The 9924-nt window shown below is 45.5% G+C and overlaps 1 non-coding gene across 1 annotated transcript; it reads right to left on the reverse strand.

Annotated features, from left to right (window-relative positions):
• Window positions 1-9456: 9456 nt before the first annotated feature.
• Trnan-auu lies at window positions 9457-9531 on the reverse strand. Its single transcript has one exon. It is a non-coding gene; the product is annotated as a tRNA-Asn (tRNA).
• Between the last annotated feature and the right edge of the window lie 393 nt (window positions 9532-9924).

Here is a 9924-nt window from a genome sequence, read left to right on the forward strand (position 1 = left end):
AGCTTAAAGTAGTATCGAGGATGAAGTGCTCATAGTTCTTAATGTATACTTTTTAGAACTCATGTTTACTCGACTTTTTTGGTTAGAATGAACGTTCCTGCCATATCCCTGAATACTGACCATTCCACCTGGTGCATTGTGTGTATCACCGAATACACTGACGAAAAAAAATCGCAAAACCAAAAAAATATTAATGCAGGTTAACGAAATAGCGGGAATACATTTGACTAGGCACCATATTTAAGCGTTAACATTGCAAGATTTCACGTTAAAGTAAGCGGGACGTAAGTCATTGTTAATGTCAAACACTGGTACATTAACAACAGGTGTATCCGCCAGAATGTTGACTGTAAGCAAGCAAACGTGCATGCATCGTGTTGTACAGGTGCTGGATGTCAGGGGATGGAGTTCCATGCCTGTCCGTCAGCGCAGGGTCGGTTAACGCTGTTTGTGGATGACGCGGGAGTTATCAGCCAATGATATCCCATATGTGGTCTACTGGACGCACGTCTGGTGATCGAACAGGCCAAGGCAATATATCGACACTCTGTAGAGCATGCTGCGTTACGGCAGCGATGTGTGGGCGAGCGTTATTCTGTTGGAAAACACCTTCTGGACTGCTGTTACTGAATGGCCGTACGATAGATAGAATCATCGACTCACGTACGACTTTGCAGTCGGGGTGGATGAGATAACCACGACAGTGCTACTGCTGTCATACGAAATCGCACCCCAGACCATAGCTCTAGGTGTAGGTCCAGTGTGTCTAGCTTGGAGGAAGACTGACTTCAGGCCCTCATCTGGCCTCCTCCTAACCAACTCACGGCCATCAGTGACACCGAACCAGAACCACTTTCCATCGAAAATACAATAGACATCCACGGTACCCTCCAATGAGCTCTCGCTTGACACAACTCAAATCATAAATGGCGATGGTTTGGGATCAGTGGAATGCATCCTAACGGTGTCTGGATTGGAGCTATCCCTGAAGTAAGCGACTTGTAGCAGTTCGTTGTATCACTGTGGTACCAGTTGTTGTTGACATTGCTGCTGCAGATGCAGTATAATGCGCCAGAGCCATAGGCCGATCACGATGGTTTTCCCTAGTGTTAGTGGCCGTCTGGTGCCCGGTCTTCACACATTCTCGCGACCACCGCTACCAGCAATCATGTACAGTAGCCACATTTCTGCCAAGTCTTTCTGCAGTATCGCAGAAGGAACATCCAGCCCTTATACACGACCTCGTTCAAACTCAGTGGGGTGCTGATAACAACGTCTTTGTCGTCTTAAAGGCTTTGTTGGCTAACATCTGTGCATAACGCCGAATGTCAAAGGTAACCAACGCTCACGATAGTTAGTGCGTGTTTTTAAACCAGTTTGATTTACATCCTCATAATGGCGCTCCTGCCGCCAGTCTTGTAAGAGTGCCGCGAAATTTGAATAGACGTCATCTTTCAGCTGTAGGCACATGCCTACCAACATTCGTTTATATCGCACAACTCCTTCTTGGTGTTGGGATTTTATTTACGTCTGTGTAGTTAGATACTGCCACGTTTCGAAAAAAAAAACGAATTACCCATAAAGATCAGGGAGAAACTAGGCATATGCGTAACGCTACTATTTCTCATTTTGCAGCTGCTACCCCTGCCGCCGTCAGAGAGCGCTGCTCGGACGAATCTGCGGTGTGAAGGAAGCCAAGACCGCCCATGCGCTCGCGTCTCGATCTGCAGGTAGCCACAGATCTGAACTCAGTAGTTTCATATCTCTAAAAACAAAGTATTTCGTATTATGTATTCATATTTCCACGCACTTCCCTTATCAGCAGGCCGGTCGGAGTGGCCGAGCGGTTCTAGGCTCTACAGTCTGGAGCCGCGCGACCACTACGGTCGCAGGTTGGAATCATGCCTCGGGCATGGATGTGTGTGATGTCCTTAGGTTAGTTAGGTTTAAGTAGTTCTAAGTTCTAGGGGACTGATGGCCTCAGAAGTTAAGTCCCATGGTGCTCAGAGCCATTTGAACCATTTGAACCTTATCAGCAATCGACTTCTTCACATTTGCTGGCAGAATACAGCTACGAGGAAGGATAAAAAAAAAATGGTTCAAATGGCTCTGAGCACTATGGGACTTAACTTCTGAGGTCATCAGTCCCCTAGAACTTATAACTACTTAAACCTAACTAACCTAAGAACATCACACACATCCATGCCCGATGCAGGATTCGAACCTGCGACCGTAGCGGTCGCGCGGTTCCAGACTGTAGCGCCTAGAACCGCTCGGCTACTTAGGCCGGCGAGGAAGGATCAGAAAGTAACACAATAATATTTTCTTCCCTTGGTGTTGCAGCTGGAATATTGAAATTTCATGACGATATACAATGAAGCGCCAAAGAAACTGGTATAGGCATGCGTGTTCAAATACAGAGATATGTAAACAGGCAGAATATGGCACTGCGGTCGGCAACGCCTGTATAAGACAACAAGTATCTGGCGCAGTTGTTAGGTCGGCTACTGCTGCTACATTTGCAGGTTATCAAGATTTAAGTGAGCTTGAACGTGGTGTTATAGTCGTCGCACGAGCGATGGGATACAGTATCTCCGAGGTAGCGAAGAAGTGTGCATTTTGACGTACGATAATTCCACGATTGTACCGTGAATATCAAGAATCCGGTAAAATAGCACATCTCCGACATCGCTGCGACCGGAAAAAGGTCCTGCAACAACGGAATCAACGACGGCTCAAGAGAATCGTTCAACGTGACAGAAGTGCAACTCATCCGCAGTTTGCTGCAAATTTCCATGCTGGGCCATCAAAAAGTGTCAGCATGCGAACCACTGAACGAAACGTCATCGATATGGGCTTTCGAAGCCGAAAGCCCACTCGTGTACCTTTGATGACTGAACGACACAAAGCTTTACTAGGCGTCCGACATTGGACTGTTGATGACTGGAAACATGTTGCCTGGTCGGATGAGTCGGGTTTCAAGTTGCATCGATCGGATGGTCGTGTACGGATATAGAGATAACCTCATGAAACCACGGACCGTACACGTCAGCAGGGGACTGTTCAAACTGGTGGAGGCTCTGTAATGGTGCGCGGCGTGTGCAGTTGGAGTGATATGGGATCCGTAGTACGCAGGAGGCGGCTACACGGGTAGCAGGGGCTGTGTGGCGTGGACTGGGCGGTTTTTTAGGTTAGAGGGTCTCGGGAAAACACAAGAAGGGGTTCAGTCACAAAGGGTGCAGGCTGAGCACAGGAGGAACGCAGATACAGGAACCATTGGTATAACAGTTGTAAATTGTCGTACCTGTGTTGAGAAAGTACCAGAGTTCCAAGCGCTAATAGAATGCACTGATGCCCAAGTCGTTACAGGCACCGAAATGCCTTCACAAAAGAAGACGAAGTAAATATTCCAGAATTCGAATCGAGAACAGCTGCCAACACGAGCAACGTAGAAGTAAATATCCTCGGAGTAGTGAAGCAACATAAATCACTTAACAAAAGCAAGTCTTCTGGTCCAGACTGTATACCAGTTAGGTTCCTTTCGGAGTATGCTGATGCATTAGCTCCATACTTAATAATCATATACAACCGTTCGCTCGACGAAAGATCCGTACCCAAAGACTGGAAAGTTGCACACCAGTATTCAAGAAAGGTAGTAGGAGTAATCCACTAAATTACAGGCCCATATCGTTAACGTCGATATGCAGCCGGATTTTAGAACATATATTGTGTTCGAACGTAATGAATTACCTAAAACGGTCTATTGACACACAGTCAAAATGGGTTTAGAAAACATCGTTCTTGTGAAACACAACTAGCTCTTTATTCACATGAAGTGCTGACTGCTATTGACAAGGGATTTCAGATCGATTCCGTATTTCTGTATTTCCGGAAGGCTTTTGACACTGTACCACACAAGCGGCTCGTAGTGAAATTGCGTGCTTATGGAATATCGTCTCAGTTATATGACTGGAACTGTGATTTCCTGTCTGACAGGCCACAGTTCGTAGTAACTGACGGAAAGATATCGAGTAAAATAGAAGTGATTGCAAGCGTTCCCCAAGGTAGTGTTATAGGCCCGCCTTTGCTGTTCCTTATCTATATAAACGATTTGGGAGACAATCTGAACAGCCGTCTTCGGTTGTTTGCAGATGACGCTGTCGTTTATCGACTAATAAAGTCATCAGAAGATCAAAACAAATTGCAAAACGATTTAGAAGAAATATCGAAATGGTGCGTAAAGTGGCAGTTGACCTTAAATAGCGAAAAGTGTGAGGTCATCCACATGAGTGCTAAAAAGAATGCGTTAAATTCAACTAAATACCTGGGAATTACAATTACGAATAATTTAAATTGGAAGGAACACATAGAAAATGTGGGGAAGGCTAGCCAAAGACTGCATTTCATTGGCAGGACACTTAGAAAATGTAACAGACCTACTAATGAGACTGCCTACACTACGCTTGTCCGTCCTCTTTTAGAATACTGTTGCGCGGTGTGGGATCCTTACCACATAGGACTGATTGAGTACATCGAAAAAGTTCAAAGAAAGGCAGCACGTTTTGTATTATCGCGAAATATGGGAGAGAGTGTCACAGAAATGATACAGGATTTGGGATGGACATCATTAAAAGAAAGGCGTTTTTCGTTGCGACGGAATCTTCTCACAAAATTCCAATCATCAACTTTCTGGTCCGAATGCGAAAATATTTTGTTGACACCGACTTACAGAGGGAAGAACGATCACAAAGATAAAATAAGGGAAATCAGAGCTCGTACGGAAAGATATAGGTGTTCATTCTCCCCGCGTGCTATACGAGATTGGAACAATAGAGAATTGTGAAGGTGGTTCGATGAACCCTCTGCCAGGCACTTAAATGTGATTTGCAGAGTATCCATGTAGATGTAGATGTAGATGTAGATCCTGTCTGATCACCTGCATCTATTCATGTCCACTGTGCATTCCGACGGACTTGGGGAATTCCAGTAGGACAATGCGGGGCCCTACAGTTCCAGAATTGCTACAGAGTGACTTCAGGAACACTCTTCTGAGTTTAGAAACTTTCGCTGACCACCAAACTCTCCAGACACGAACATTATTGAGCATATCTGGGGTGCTTTTCAACGTGCTGTTCAAGAGAGGTCGTTCTCCCTGCAGGATTCATGGTGTCAGTTACGTCCAGCACTACTTCAGACATTAGTCGAATCCATGCCACATCGTGTTGCGCCACTTCTGCCTGCTTGTTGGGGGCCTACTTGATATTCGGTAGGCGTGTCAGTTTCTTTGGCTCTTCACTGTAATTTGAAGTTTGCGCTATTTGGGGTGTTGCGTTTTCATGTGCGGTAGAAGCCTGAACTACGAAACAAACATGGCGCGCATGTTACTCTCATCAGCTTGTGAAGAGCAGCTAAGTATAGCTCGATATTTATGGGCCGAAGGACATAAGCCGAGTGAAATTCACAGGGTCATTCGTGGGCGTGTATGGGGACGACTGTATGGTACGTAGCGAAGTCTCCAGGTGGTGTGCATTCTTCCAAGAGGGCCGTGTGAACTTCAGTACTTCGCCATGATCCTGGTGGGTATCAACAGCTGCAACCCCGCAGAATGTCGGAGCCATTGTGGCAGCGAGTTTGAACGAGTGACGTGTGCAGCTGCGAACCTTATCGCAACAGTTCAATATTTTCTGTGATGTGGTGTACGATATTGTCCAAGACACGTTGAACTTTGGTAAAGTTAGTGCTGGCTGGGTGCCTAGGACCTGAAGACTTATCACAAGAGCCAGTGAATGATGATAAGCTTGGATCACTTCGCCGCAGCGGGTCATCACTCTTTGAAAGGAATAATCACTAGTGATGACTCGTGGGTATTTTGGCATACCACTACACGACCAAATCCAAGCAGGCCCATATGATGTGGAAACATGCTGGTTCTCCGGTAAGGAAAAAAATCAAAGTGACTCAAACTGCTAGGAAAGTGCTTTTGACAGTGTTATGGGATTTGAATGGTGTGTTATTGGTGGGCTTTGCCGAACACGGGAGCACTGTGAATGCTGCAGCCTACATTAAAACTTTGGTTAGCTTACCTCTTGCCCTTCCTGACAAACGCCACAACATTAATGCTGACGGTGTCAAAATTCTTCATGACAATACTCGCCCCTATGTTGTTGCTCTTGCTCGAGAGAAACTGACGAATTTGTATGGGAGAAGCTCCAGTATCTACCTTACAGTCCGCACCTTGCACCGTCGAACCTTCGTATGGTTGGTCCCACGCAGAAACTCCTGGCCGGCCAACGCTCTGCGACACATACGAATGTGAAATCAGCAGTCCGCAGGTGGCTATACTCCAACCAAATGGACTTCTACGAAAAGGTCATATTGAAACTGGTATCGCGTTGGCAGAAAAGTGTTGAGAACGTTGGTGACTACGTAGAAAAGATAAAAGATTTGTTCTGTTTTGTTACCTATTAAACTCTTTGGTAACAAAGTTATTCTGCGTTTGTTTCCAATCTTCCCTCGTATGTGCTGGACTGGGACTCGAACCCGGTACTATGCTTTTCGCTGCAAATCAGTGGGTCGTGAATAGCGTCTCGATAGCGCAGCATTATTTTGAGCAATTAATTCATGAGCCCACTCGAAGCGTAAATGGTTGCGATAGCATATTTGACCTTCTTGCAACAAATATTCCTGAACAAATAGGGAGTATCAAGACGTTAAACAGGGATTAGCGACCACAAGGCAGTTGCTGCTAGGGTGAATACCGTAACATCTACATCCATCAAAAAGAAACGCAAAGTATATCTATTTAAAAAAGCTGATAAAATACTCTTAACGTCTTTTTAAGAGACAGTCTCCACTTCTTCCAATCTGATCATGTAAGCATAGAAAAGATGTGGACTGATTTCAAAGAGATAGTATCGACGGCAATTGAGAGATATATGCCATATAAATTAATAAGTGATGGCAGTGAAATTTCCGTACCTAACGACTGGAAAATTGCTCAAGTCACAGCAATACCCAAAAAGGGAAGTAGGAGTAATCCGTTGAATTATAGGCCCATATCACTAACGTCGATTTGCAGTAGGGTTTTGGAACATATACTGTATTCGAACATTATGAATTACCTCAAAGAAAACGATTTATTGACACACAGTCAGCACGGATTTAGAAAATATCGTTCTTGTGAAACACAAATTGCTCTTTATACTCATGAAGTACTGAGTGCTACCGATAGGGAATGTCAAATTGATTCCATATTTTTAGTTTTCCAGAAGGCTTTCGACATCGTTACTCACAAGCGTCTTCTAACCAAACTGGATGCCTATGGAATATCGCCTCAGTTGTGCGACTGGATTCGTGATTTCCTGTCAGAAAGGCCACAGCTCGAGTGATAGACGGAAAGTCACCGAGTAAAACAGATGTAATATCCGGCGTTCGCCAAGGAAGTGTTACAGGCCCTCTACTGTTTCTGATATGTATTAACGACATAGGAGACAATCTGAGTAGCCGTCTTAGATTGTTTGCAGATGATTCTGTCATTTACCGTAAAGTCATCAGATGATGAAAACGACTTGCAAAATGATTTCGATATCTGTATGTTGCGAAAAGTGTCAATTGACCCTGAATAAAGAAAAATGTTAAGTTATTCACATGAGTACTGAAAGAAATATGCTAAATTTCGATTACGCGATAAGTCACGCAATAATGTGACCATTCCTCCCTTACTGCATTCGTGGAAAGTCACAGTTCCTCGCTTTTTTATCGGCACCTGTCTCTGCATCTATCTCGGCATCAATGTGTATTGATGGTATTTACACTATTAAGATTTTCTGGGAATATAAGAAATTATATGAATGATTGTTGTCTGTTCTTTCGGACATGGCTAGCCGGTGCGGCCTAGCGGTTCTGGGCGCTTCAGTCTGGAGTCGCGCGACCACTACGGTCGCAGGTTCGAATCCTGCCTCGGGCGTGGCTGTGTGTGATGTCCTTAGGTTGGTTAGGTTTAAGTAGTTCTAAGTTCTAGCGGACTGATGACCTCAGATGTTAAGTCGCTTACTGCTCAGAGCCTTTCGGACACGTCCGAAAGAACAGACACCACGCAGAATCCGCAGATGCGAAATATAGGGTGTTTATAAATAAATATCGGGGTTTTAACGCTTAGTAATATTTATTACATTAAACTTACTGTTGTGGATTGGCAAGACAGCCAACCGACTATGAGAGGAAGCCGAAAGGGCACGCGTTTTAGCTCACGCAGGCTGGCGTGAGGTCTGGAACAGGTCAAGGAAATGAGACTAACAAAAAACATACGTAGCTGCTGGAACACTTAACTTTAATCCATAATTGGTGAACATCGCTCTTGATGGTACATGTTTTACAGCATCAATAGTAACTGGTAATGGCGCCTTGCTAGGTCGTAGCAATTGACGTAGCTGAAGGCTATGCTAACTATCGTCTCGGCAAATGAGAGCGTATTTTGTCAGTGAACCATCGCTAGCAAAGTCGGCTGTACAACTGGGGCGAGTGCTAGGAAGTCTCTCTAGACCTGCCGTGTGGTGGCGCTCGGTCTGCAATCACTGACAGTGGCGACGCGCGGGTCCGACGTATACTAACGGACCGCGGCCGATTTAAAGGTGTGGTGTCTGGCGGTGACACCACACTTACAGTTGTAAATGATATGTCGAATGAAAGATCGACCCAAACAGTTGTGTTTGGTACCAGTGCATATGCGCAGCGCGCAATGTTTCCACCGCAATCCGCTAGACTGCGGTAGTAGCGAAGATGGCGACTCATTGCCTCCACGCTCACCCGACCTAACGCCATGCGATTTTTTCCTTTGGGGCTTCATCAAGGATAGTGTGTACGTGCCTCCGCTACCAGCAGACCTCCCTGAATTAAGAAACCGGATTGAAGCAACTGTTGCTACAATCACTGAAGACACACTTATCAACGTTTGGGATGAACTCGGCTATAGACTTGATGTGTGCCGTGTGACAAATGGTGCTCACACTGAACATTTATAAGGTTCTTCGTAAAACTGTTTGAGTTGCTCTTTCATGTGACATATCATTTATAACTGTTAGTTAAATATGATAAATATTATAAAGCGTTAAAACTCCGATATTCATTTATAAACGCCCTGTATTATACGTTAATTGAAGGGGATCTCTGCTGTCAGCTGCTGGTTGGCTGGTTGTTTGGGGAAGGAGACCAGACAGCGTGGTCATCGGTCTCATCGGATTAGGGAAGGATGTCGGCCGTGCCCTTTCAGAGGAACCATCCCGGCATTTGCCTGGAATGATTTAGGGAAATCACGGAAAAACCCAATTCAGGATGGCCGGACGCGGGATTGAACCGTCGTCCTCCCGAATGCGAGTCCAGTGTCTAACCACTGCGCCACCTCGCTCGGTGTCAGCTGCAGCGGGACATTAAGCGTATCAGCGGCGACGAGCGAAAATGTGTACCGGACTGGGATTCGAACCCAGGATATTCTGCCTAATAGGCAGGTGCGCTAACCACTGCGCCATCCGTGACACAGCGTTTCGCAACTGTGCGGACTATTTCGGCACGCCCCACGGCTGATCCACACCCCAGACACACGCAGACTAGATGGCGCACGGTGGTAGTGTGGATCGGCCGTGCAGTTACGAGATGCTGTGTCCAGATGGCGCCATGCACCTGCCTAGCCTAGTAAGCAGGATATCACGGGTTCGAGTCCGAGTACGGTACATGTTTCCGCTCGTCGCTGCTGACTCCACTTAATATCCTGCTGCAGCTGACAGCAGTGAGCCCCCTTCAATTTAAACATAAGAAACAATGCACGATTATTTTTTATACCAAACAAACTTGGACTCAAGTTCCAGTATTTACTGGGTAGGAATTCACCAGGAACTTCACACCATTTTTTTTTTTTTTTTTTTTTTCCCC

The sequence above is a fragment of the Schistocerca piceifrons genome, chromosome 3 (genome assembly GCF_021461385.2).
Source record: "Schistocerca piceifrons isolate TAMUIC-IGC-003096 chromosome 3, iqSchPice1.1, whole genome shotgun sequence".
Classification (NCBI taxonomy): Eukaryota; Metazoa; Arthropoda; class Insecta; order Orthoptera; family Acrididae; genus Schistocerca; species Schistocerca piceifrons.